The following is an 11177-nucleotide window of genomic DNA, read 5'->3' on the forward strand; positions in this document are numbered from 1 at the left end:
AATAAAAAATATAATATTTTAGATATAACTTATGACCAATGTATATCCTATTCTCGCACTTTTCTAACAATTCTTGCAGGAAAAAGAATACATGGAAAAAGAGAAAAAGAAATAACCTACAGTTCAAGGAAGAAAGATACATCCGGGACAATTTCATCTAAGACTACACAAAGTCAAGAGATTTAAAAGTTATGGCAAATTCTCACCAAAATTTCATGGCAAATTGCCATGTCAATTTCTCATCAAGGCCATATGATATATTGATATTATCTTGCAAATTCTCACCAAGATCTTGTAGAAATTTTCTATAAATAGGCATATGTTTGTAGAAGAAAGAGCATCCCACTTTGTATCCAATTTCCTATCTAGTTTTTTCTAAGTTTCTAAAGAGAAAGAGAAGAGTAATCTTGGTCTCTTCCTCTAGTCTTTCTCTTTGTAGTAAAAATATTCTTAGTCTTTTGAAAGTATTTTTTAGCTTTCTTACTTCATATTGGAGTAATTTCTTTTTGTTGGGATAGTTGATGAAGCTTGATATAATTATAATACTATCTCAGTTCGATACATTCTTGGCCTGAAACTCTATTTATATTTCATATTGTGCTGGAATGATGATTTTTAATTCATTATTTTCACATCTACATATTTTATATCTAAGTTATTCTTATATTAATTTTGTAATTCTCACGGAGTAAAATTAATATATAATAACTGATGAATAGAATATTAGAGTGAAAGTAATTTTTGGTAAGATTATTATTTCAAGTCTGTAATCTTGCTTTCCTCAGTTTTAATTCTCATGGAGGAATTGCTGAAGGCAAGATTATTGATTTTCTAGTAAAAATATTCTCACGAAGTTTTTACTACACTTGAGTACAATCCAGGCAAGATATTTTAGTTTAATCATCACTAGTTTTAAATCAATTAATTGACATAACTCACGGAGTGTTAATTATTCATTTATTTCTTAGTGTAAAAATATAATTGTATTAGCAATAAGCAATTATTCTTTAGAGAAATACGTATAAAACTGAGATTTTATTGTAATGATATATCAAGTGAATTCAACGATTCTCAACTCTTTTTAAATATAAACTTTTCAGAAGAAATTTGTCTTAATTTATAATTTCAAACACACCTTTCATAAGTTGGTTCTCTCAAATAGTAGTCAAAATATTACAAGTTTGTAGCTTAGATTGTCCAATCTCTGTGGGACGATATCATAAACTATAATAGAATTTGACAGAGTACGAGCAGAAAATCCTGTATACACAAGCTTCGTCAATTACCTTCGAGCCTATCAGGTATGACCTGGATGTTTTCAAATGTGAATACCACTGCTAGCATCTCCTTTTCGGTCACTGTGTAATTTAGTTGGGCACCACTCAAGATTCTACATGCATAGTAGATTGGATGCATGACATTATCTTTTCGCTACCCAGGAACTGCTCGCACGGTATAGTCGCTTGCATTATACATCAGCTCAAAAGTTTGCTCCCAATCAGGTGCCATATGATTGGTGCAGTCACCAGCCTCTTTTTCAATTCCTCAAAAGCCACCCTGCAGTCATCAGAAAAAACAAAGGGGTGATCTTTTTCAAGCAATTTACATAAAGGATTAACAATTTTAGAAATTTTTTTATAAACCGCCTGTAGAAGCTGGCATGACCAAGGAAATTTCTTGACGGAAGTGGGGGGAGGTAACTTCTCAATTACATCAACCTTAGCACGGTCCACCTCAATGCCCTTATTTGACACTAAGTGTCCCAAGACAATACCTTCTTGTACCATGAAATAGAACTTTTCCCAGTTCAGTACCAAATTAGTCTCCATACACCTCTTGAATACTTTTTTTCAAGTTCATAAGGCAATCAACAAATGAGTTCCCCACCACTGAGAAGTCGTCCATGAAAACCTCTATTATATCCTCTCCCATATCTGTGAAGATGGCTATCATGTACCTTTGGAATATGCCGAGTGTGTTGCATAGGCCAAACGACATTCTCTGAAAGGCATAGATGCCATATGGACAGGTGAATGACTTTTCCTCTCTATCATCTAGGGCAATAGAGATCTAGTTATACCTCGAGTATCCATCTAGGAAGAAAAAATGGGACCTCCCCGCCAATCTATCTAGCATCTGATCAATGAATGGCAGCGGAAAGTGATCTTTTCGGGTAGCCTTGTTCAATCTTCTGTAATCCATGCAGATTCGCCATCTCGTGATTGTTCTTGTTGATATAAACTCATTGTTCTCGTTTTGCGCTATAGTCATTCCACCTTTCTTTGGCACAAATTGAACTGGGCTGACCCAGTTGCTGTCAGAGATGGGGAAGATTATTCCCGCATCTAACCACTTGATCACTTCTTTCTTCACCACTTCTTTCATATTGGGGTTTAGCCTTCTTTGATGTTCTCTAGAGAGTTTGTGCCTATCTTCCAGTAGAATCTTATGCATATAAAATGGTGGCCTGATACCTTTTATATCTGCAATGGTCCAGCCAATTGCAGTCTTGCACTCCTTCAGAACCTGCAAAAGTTGTTCTACCTACATATCTAACAAACCAGATGAGATAATAACATGTAATGTCGAACTAGGTCCTAAGAAAGCATACCTGAGGTGAGACAATAACGGTTTTAGCTCCAAATGTGGTGGCTTAGCTGGAAGGGTCTTTCTTTCTTCTAAGTGTAAAAGCTCGAATTTGAGCTCTCTTTTCCAGTACCCTTGGCCTTCAAGGACCAAAACTCATTCCGCATAGTCCTTACCATCTACCTCTTCTAAGTTTATCAGGCAGGCTGCTAGAGGGTCTTTTGCAGTCAGTGCCTCATCTTCCTCTTCCAGAATCACATCCACGACTTCAATTAGAGAGCAGTTAGCAAACTCATTGGGTCGCCACATAGACTTCTGCACATTGAACGTTATTTCTTCATTGTTTAGTCTCATCTTTAGCTCCCCAATTTCACAATAAATCAAAGGTTTCCCTGTGGCCAAGAATGGCCTCCCCAAAATTACGGGAATTTCTTCATCAACCTAGCAGTCCAGAATGACAAAAATCTGCCGGAAATACAAACTTTCACCAACTTGCACAAGTACATCATCAAGTATACCTGATGGCCTCTTCACCATTCAGTCGGCTAGCTATAGTAACATGAATGTGGGTCTTGCTCTTCCAATGCCTAACCTTTTATAGATAGCCAAGGGCATCAAGTTTATGCTCGCCCCGAAATTACACAATGCTTTAGCAAAAGCATAGCTGCCTATTGTGCATGGGATTGTGAAACTCCCTAGCTTGGACAACTTCTCAGCTATGGGTCTCGTCACGACAACACTACATGTCTGAGTTAGTGTAACAGTGGCCAAGTCTTGAACGTCAAACTTGTGAGACATCAAGTCTTTCATCATTTTTGCATACCCAAGCATCTCCCTCAAGGTGTCAATCAGTGGAATGTTCATCTAGATTTGCTTCAACATCTCAATGAATTTCTTATACTGCTCATCCTTATGATATTCGGCCAACCTCTGTGAGAAGGGTGTTGGAGGTCTCTTCTTACTTATGACTTGAGTTAGATCTTGATCAGACACTTTTTCTAATGCATTTTCTTGCACTTTCTCAGTTTCCTTTGCAACCTCTTTTTCTTTGTTCAATTCCTCTTGGGTTAGCTTCACTCTTACTTCGGTTAGCTTAGTTGAATCATCTACCTCAATTAGTACTGGCCTAAGTATCTAAGTTGGTCGGTTCTCGCGAGCAATTTCTTGCTCTAAATCAAGATCTCTACCATTTCTTAGACTCACAACCATCAATTGCTTTGGTACCTGCTCTTTCGGGTTAACATGTGTATCCGTTGGTAATGTCCTTTGAGGACGATTGTTAAGAGCCATGGATATTTGCCCTAGTTGAATTTCAATGCCCTTGATAGCTGAGTCGTGTGATACTACCTTTTCGTGCATCTGGTGTGCCTTTTCTTGCATCAGGTTGACCTTTCCTTCCATTTTTCCACTAGACCTAATGATTTGTTGCAACATTCCTTTTATTTCAAACAACCCATCATCTTGTCGCACTATATGTTGCTGTTGAGGTTGTTGATAAGCTAGTTACTGATTTTGCTGATTGTACCCTTATTGTCTTTGATAACACAACCTGAACCTGTGGTTGTGCAGCTCCAGGATTATTATTATTATTGTTGTACTGCTACTGTGGTGACCTATATTATTGATTCTGCTGTCCCCAAGTCTGACCGTCTTGTATCTAGGCTCCATAGTTGCCTACATAGTTCATATTCTCTTGATAGTTCTGATTGTCACTTTCACCACTCCACGAGCGCACATATGGCTGATTAGTGCATGGTGTGCATAATCCTCTATTTGTCGTGTCAACTATGTGCACCTGGTTCTGGTCTGACTCATCAATTTTTTTGGTTAGGGTACTCAATTTCGTCATCATCGTAGCCATATTCTCAGCCATGGAGTTGTTTGGGTCTAAAGCTACTGAGTGGACTATAAGAATGATTGTAGAGTCTCTTGTCATCCATCCTGAGTTTTGATCCATTTTATCAAGTAAGACCTTGCATTCCTAAAATGATTTGCTAAAAAATGATCCACCTACTGAAACATCAACTTTGGCCTTTAAGCTATCTGTCAATCCCATGTAGAACCTTTGCCCCAACATCTAATATGGAATGCGATGATGTGGACACTTAACCAGCATACCTTTGAACCTCTCCCACATTTCTTGTAATATTTCAGCTGGTTTCTGCCTGAAGTTCAATATCTCATCAACTTGCTTAGCAGTCTTATTGGGCAGGTAGAACTTGTTCAAAAACTACCTGACTAATTCCTCCCAAGTGGTGATGAAGTTTATAGGGAGCGAATTGAGCCAAGTCTGAGCATCTCCCATCACTGAGAATGGAAACAACAACAGCCTTATTGCTTCCGGTGTCACATTTGGTTGCCTTTGTGTGATAATCGACAGTAAATTTTTCAGATGCTGCTGATGATCTTCAATGTAAGACCCTGAGAACAGTCCTTTGTTCAGCAATAAATGTAGCATGTTGTTTGTGATTTGAAATGATTCCGCTTGTATCTGAGGGACTGCAATTATGATTGCCAGATTTTCAGCGGTGGGTTGTGTCCAATCATACAAGGCTACTTCTGGAACAAGAGGTGCCACACCCTGATCATTTGGGTCATTTGCATTGTTTCTGTTGTTTGGGTCATTCACGTTGTCCCATGTCTAGTTTGATTTGTTCTGTTGAGTTCTGTTGTCGTTTGTCCTTCTTATTTGCCCGATTTAATGCCTTGAAAGCTTTGTTAGGATCCGATAATACTTCAAACAATTCACCATTTCTTGAGGGGTTTCTAGGCATGCACCTATAACACCCAATACTACAAACGTTAGAGATTTAATATAATAAATTTCAAGTCGAGAAAGCTGAATAAACTACGAATTCTAACAATTTTTAGCCGTAATTAATAACATCGTTAATTTTCCAACAACGTCGTCAAAATTTGATCACGCCCAACTATGCCTCCTAAGAGGTCTAGCGGTCGTTGTATGTATAATCCGGTTTACAAGTCCAGAGTCGAATCCCACAAGGAATTAACCTACTAATCACAACCACTAATTTCATAAAAATTCAAGTAATCAACCTTCAGAAATATTGAATAATGAGTTACTTGTTTACTAACTAAAAGCTGTAATTTTGATACAAACAAAGCAAATACTGTAGACAAGATTGGAAAGGTCTAGGGTTACGATTTCTCCTCTCGTCAGAATCTTCCTTGCCACGTCTCATATAAATTCACCTAGATATTCTCTACCGATCGTGAGTACTTTAGGTGTCGTAATTCTCTTCCTAGCAAATACAATAATTTACTAGACGTATTCTTTCGAACTACGCTAGTTGGCACTAGTTAACGCTCATTAAGATCGCACCAAGATTTCATTATTCCTAATCCCACCTTTAAATCCTCTGTATTGATCCCTCATATACGTTATGAGTGATGTTGTTCAACAACTACCTAAATATGTACTCTTTTCTAAGTAATACACACTAAATAGGCACAGTCAATTGAGGGCCCTTCAATCAACCACAATAATCATATAGTTGAACAAGTAGAGAAAAGTAAATGGCAAATTCATATTAAACATAGTGAAAAAGTCATCCTTCAAGAGGTTCCATCAAACCCTAGATGGGAATTTAGCTACTCATAATTGTTTGCATAAATACAAGATTAGAATTCATAACAATGGAAAATTAGGAAGAAAACGTGAAGTTGAATTCTTCTCCTTGCTCCAAGCATGTTCTTGGCTCTCCGAAGTCTTCTCTCCCCTCAAAAAGTGGTTAACTTTCATATTTATATGGTACAAGGTCGAGTTGGGCCGAATTGACTTCTCCTAATTCGGATTGGAAAAGCTGAGTTTTTCTGCTCCAGTCCCGATCCGGCGAAGTGACCCTTACTTCGCTGTCCGAGACTTTTCTGATTTCTTCTGCTTCGGTCCCGGTCTGGCGAAGTGAACCTCGCTTCGCTGTCCGGGACTTTTCTCTTCAACACTTCTTTTATCAATTTTGTCTCCCATTTGATCCTTTTTCGCGTAAGTTTATCCCTACACATAAGAAACACGTAATGAGCATATTTTCATTTCAAAAGCGATGTGAATTCCCGCAACTCACGCACGAAATAACACACAAATACACTCAAAACATGCACTTTTCATCCTTTATCTACAGAGTAATCAATATTTACACAATCAGTGCATTTAAATTTTAAAGGACAGCTGCACTGCAGATAATTCTATTTAGTAAACTTAATTCCAACAGAATGTAAATGGTAACTTAAATCCTTTTTGTAAAGTTATTAACTTGCAGAATATTATAGAGGGAGGAAGCTTTTTGACAACTTCCTAAGTTCAAGCTTGCTATGATCAAGGGCCAGGAATTGCTCATTCCTGTTATCCATAATTCCATATAGCTTTGCGTTGAAATCAATGGGAACAATGCAATATAAAGAGCATCATCGCTATTTACATCCCTTCAACATCAAGTCATCAACTGCAGATCATTAAAACTTGGGGAACATTTTCACGATGTGAAATCTGGTTTTATTACCTTGGTAGGATGCCTATTGGAGTCATTGTATTTGTATTATTGGTTCTAAGAAAAGTATTTTTTTTTAAATTCTATATAGCGGTTGGGGAAAGGGAAATGGAGGAGGGGCTTGCGAGGTGGGGAATCAAAAAATCCTCGTCAGCAAAGTAAAAATTCAGGTACCCAATCAACCGAGTTACTAAGATTTCCCGGGCACAAAGGTTTCAAATTTAATATAATTGCATTTTCTTGTGGTATGATGCTGCATCAGCATCTGGCTACTAAATGCTCTCTTCGTCCTATTTTATTTGATGTATTTTGGCTGGACATGAAATTTAAAAAATAAATAAATACTTTTGCAATCTAAGGTCTAAAATAAGTTAGAAATATTTTTGTGACTATAAATCATCTCATTACAAAAATAAAAATTTTAAACTTATTTTTTTTCTAAAATAAAATATCGTTATTTTTTAGGACGGATTAAAAAAATATCACATAAAATGAGACATAGAGAATATTACTATATCTATTTGGCTAGCTCTCTAAAGTTGTACTTGTATGGCTTCGCGAGTTGACATGTTCTGCCCTTAGTTGGTGAAATAATTCAATCAACTTCGAAACTTGTGTCAGTTGAGGAGAGATTGCATTCGTTATTGCTTAACCACTTCATTAGAACATAACTACACAAAATAACAAGAGACCCTATGAAATATGAAAAGTAAACGTTGGCAGGCTACAACAATTGTGTCGGTTCCACAAGTCGAATGAAACGTCAAATCTGATTATCTCTGGCAGTAATGTAGAATATTTATAAGTGGTGTTAACCTTTAAAAAATAAATAAATAATAATAACAAGCAATGTTTTTGTTTTATATTGGCCAAATACATAAGCCCTCAAACTTATCTTTTCTTTTTTTCGTCATACATACAGACGTTTGAACTAAGTTTTGTTCTTATTAAACATTTAAACCTATTCAAAGTGTATTTATTGGACACATATTGCTGACATGCCACAATGTGTATGTGATGAGTCTCACATCAATGAACGGGATGAATGATCTCCTTATATGAACTTGGACAATCCTCCCCTCTTGAGCTAACTTTTTGGTGCTGAATTAGGCGCAAATTCCATGCGCGTGAAGCAATTTCTTTCAACAAAAAAAAAAATGAAGAATTTTTCTCCTTCTTCCTCACATTTTCTCCCAGCGACTCCCCTCCACCCCGCCCCCACCCCATCTTCCACCACCATTCACTTCCTCCTTCTCTTTCTCCACCAACACTGCTACTACCCAAATCGTTAACAAATATGATTATTATAAGGAAAATAATTACTAGAATTAGAATTATAATTTTTTGTTTGTTTTTGAATTTCTGTAATAATTAGGTAAATTGGAGGATGTTTACCTTGGATATAAAAATCAGGAGTACTTAAGCGGCCTGAAAGTCATGAAAAAGAAGGAGACTCCGCGAATAATAGATCCTTGTTGAACTCTTTTGGAAGCTCGTATACGTAAACTCCCCCAGAATCACTCCTCATGAGATTCATTAGCTTATAATGGTGATCATTTTTGGGTTTCAAATCTTGCAAGTTTTGGACTTTTGGGGCTGCGATAATATAATGTTGCCGTGAATCTTTGGGTAAAGACTTTTTTGAGCTTGACAAATTTGGGGAAAGCACTTTCGGGCTGCAGAGACGAAAATTGTAGATGAGAGTAGGGGTGTGCATTCGATTTATCGATTCAATTTTACCCTTATCGATAATTATTTATCGATTATCGATTTGTACATGTGTTTATCGTTATCGTTTCAATAAGGTTTCGATTTATCGATTTTTGGGGCTTATCAATTACACCAATAAGAAAATTTGCGGGATTCTACGGAAAATATATCGCTATAAACACGCCTAATTAATATGGACAAAAAGAAGCAAAAATAAGACGAACACCGTTTATAACATAAAAATTGTTTCAACAAGCACATGCAACGAAACTAAAGTAAGGGGTCAAATGTATTTCACCAACACTCCAACGGTATAAAAAAAATACATCATCACGGCTAATTCTATTTTTCATTAATTTGAACTTCATTCACTTGAGCTTTAAATATGATCATTCCTTAAATGTGGTAGATGAAATAATAGGGTTAGAGACTTAGGCTAAAGAAAAGTGTATTATAGAATAAGGGTAATTTTTTATTTTTTTTAGTATATCTTATCGGTTTATCGATAAACCGATAACCGAAGAGAACAAAATCGAAATCGAAATCGATAACTCGATAAGGAAAATTTCGAAATTGAAATTGAAATCAATAAATCGATAAATTGATAACAAATAATCGATTCGATTTATCGATAAACCGATTCAAATGCACACCCGAACGAGATTTTTTTTCTCTTTCAATTATCAACGTGTCGCAATGTGATTAGCCTATTTTGCCATGTCATAGTGTTTGAAAGTTGCGCAATTATTTTGCGGAAGATTGACCATGAGGTGTTTGATAGACACACTTTGAGTTGGATTTAGGTATTGAATAGGAACAAAGTTTAGTTCAAGGGTCTAAATAAAGGGGGGAAAAGGACAAATTTAAGGGACTATTTATGTATTTGAACCTTTATATTTATCCCTTGTTTGAGGCAAGGTGTATACACCCCTAATCCCTGGTTATTTTGATTATCGTGAATAGTCTCTTTCCTCCGTCAAAATTTGACAACGTAACTTTGCTACTTCAATTCCAATTAATGCGTCCTGTAGAGCAATTCCACTTAATATTCAACTGTAGCCTGTAGGTACAGTCTACATTAGGTATGCATTGATATATTCTATAAAAGAGGATAGCCAAAACTAAGCATGTACTCTTTTAAACTAAGCGTGCACTCTTTTTTTACATCGTAAACGTAAAGTATATGATATTATCTTCTATTCTTTTGGATAATTTACATTCTAAAGTTATAGATCTCCTCTTATCTAAATCAATGAAATTATAAAAGTATATTGTTAGCGTATATAACAAATTTTATAATAATTACTATATAGCAAAATTTGCAAACAAAATAAATATTAGAAAGAAAAAATGACCTTTCACTACTAGAAATTCGGGTTTTAGCGACCACAAAAAGTAACCAACGTTGGTCGCTTATGTCAATATAGCGACCAAAACGCGTCCAAACAGGCTTGGTGGCTATATTGGTGGTCCCTTTACCTTAGCGACCAACTTTGGTCGCTTAGCTAAAATGACCAAATGTTCACTGTAAACAAAATACCGATCAACTTTGGTCGGTATAATATTTTAATAATATAAATTTAGCGACCAACATTGGTCTCTACATTTAAATTACGATATTTTTTAAATTATTATATATCAAAAGCGACCAACATTGGTCGTTAAATTAAAATATATATTATTTTAAAAAATATATATTTAACAATTGGGTTCATAAGCGATCAACTTTGGTCGCTTTTTTTATTTTATATTTTTTTTTTATACATAAGCGACCAACCTTGGTCGCTAATTTTCAGGATATTTTTTTTAATAAAATCTGGGTTAATTAGCGACCAACCTTGGTTTTCAATTTTCAATTTTTAAATTATTTTTTTATATATAAGCGACCAACCTTGGTCGCTAATTGCCAGAATTGTTTTTTTAATAGGTAAGCCACCAACTTTGGTCGCTTTTTTGGGTAATAATTTTGGCATAAAATGCCTGTTTTGGCAGCTACACCACCTGCCTATATACCAAAATCCCTAAATAACAATATAATTCAATTCATAAACTACAATTTCAATACTAAAATCTCCACAATAACCCAACAACACCACCACCACCACCACCACCACCACCACAACAACAACAACACAATTCAAAGAACACATTAAAACCAACAAATTAAAGTTCAATAGAACTAACAAATTAAACTAAGTTAACGCTTATTACACCTAGTTCAAAATCGATTCTATTTGTCTAGTTCAAAGTATATAAAAGTCAAGGAGTGTTTTGTACAACATCATTATCATCACCGTCTGATGAACTTTCATCAACAAGACGGTATACAGAATGGTCTACTTGTCGAGGACGGGAAGAACAATCACGGGGAGGACG

The 11177-nt window shown here is 35.9% G+C and overlaps 1 non-coding gene across 1 annotated transcript; it reads left to right on the plus strand.

Annotated features, from left to right (window-relative positions):
- Window positions 1-4673: 4673 nt before the first annotated feature.
- Window positions 4674-4780, plus strand: LOC142182478 (small nucleolar RNA R71). Its single transcript, XR_012711297.1, has one exon. It is a non-coding gene; the product is annotated as a small nucleolar RNA R71 (small nucleolar RNA).
- The last annotated feature ends 6397 nt before the right edge of the window (window positions 4781-11177 follow it).

The sequence above is a fragment of the Nicotiana tabacum genome, chromosome 6, assembly GCF_000715075.1.
Source record: "Nicotiana tabacum cultivar K326 chromosome 6, ASM71507v2, whole genome shotgun sequence".
NCBI lineage: Eukaryota > Viridiplantae > Streptophyta > Magnoliopsida > Solanales > Solanaceae > Nicotiana > Nicotiana tabacum.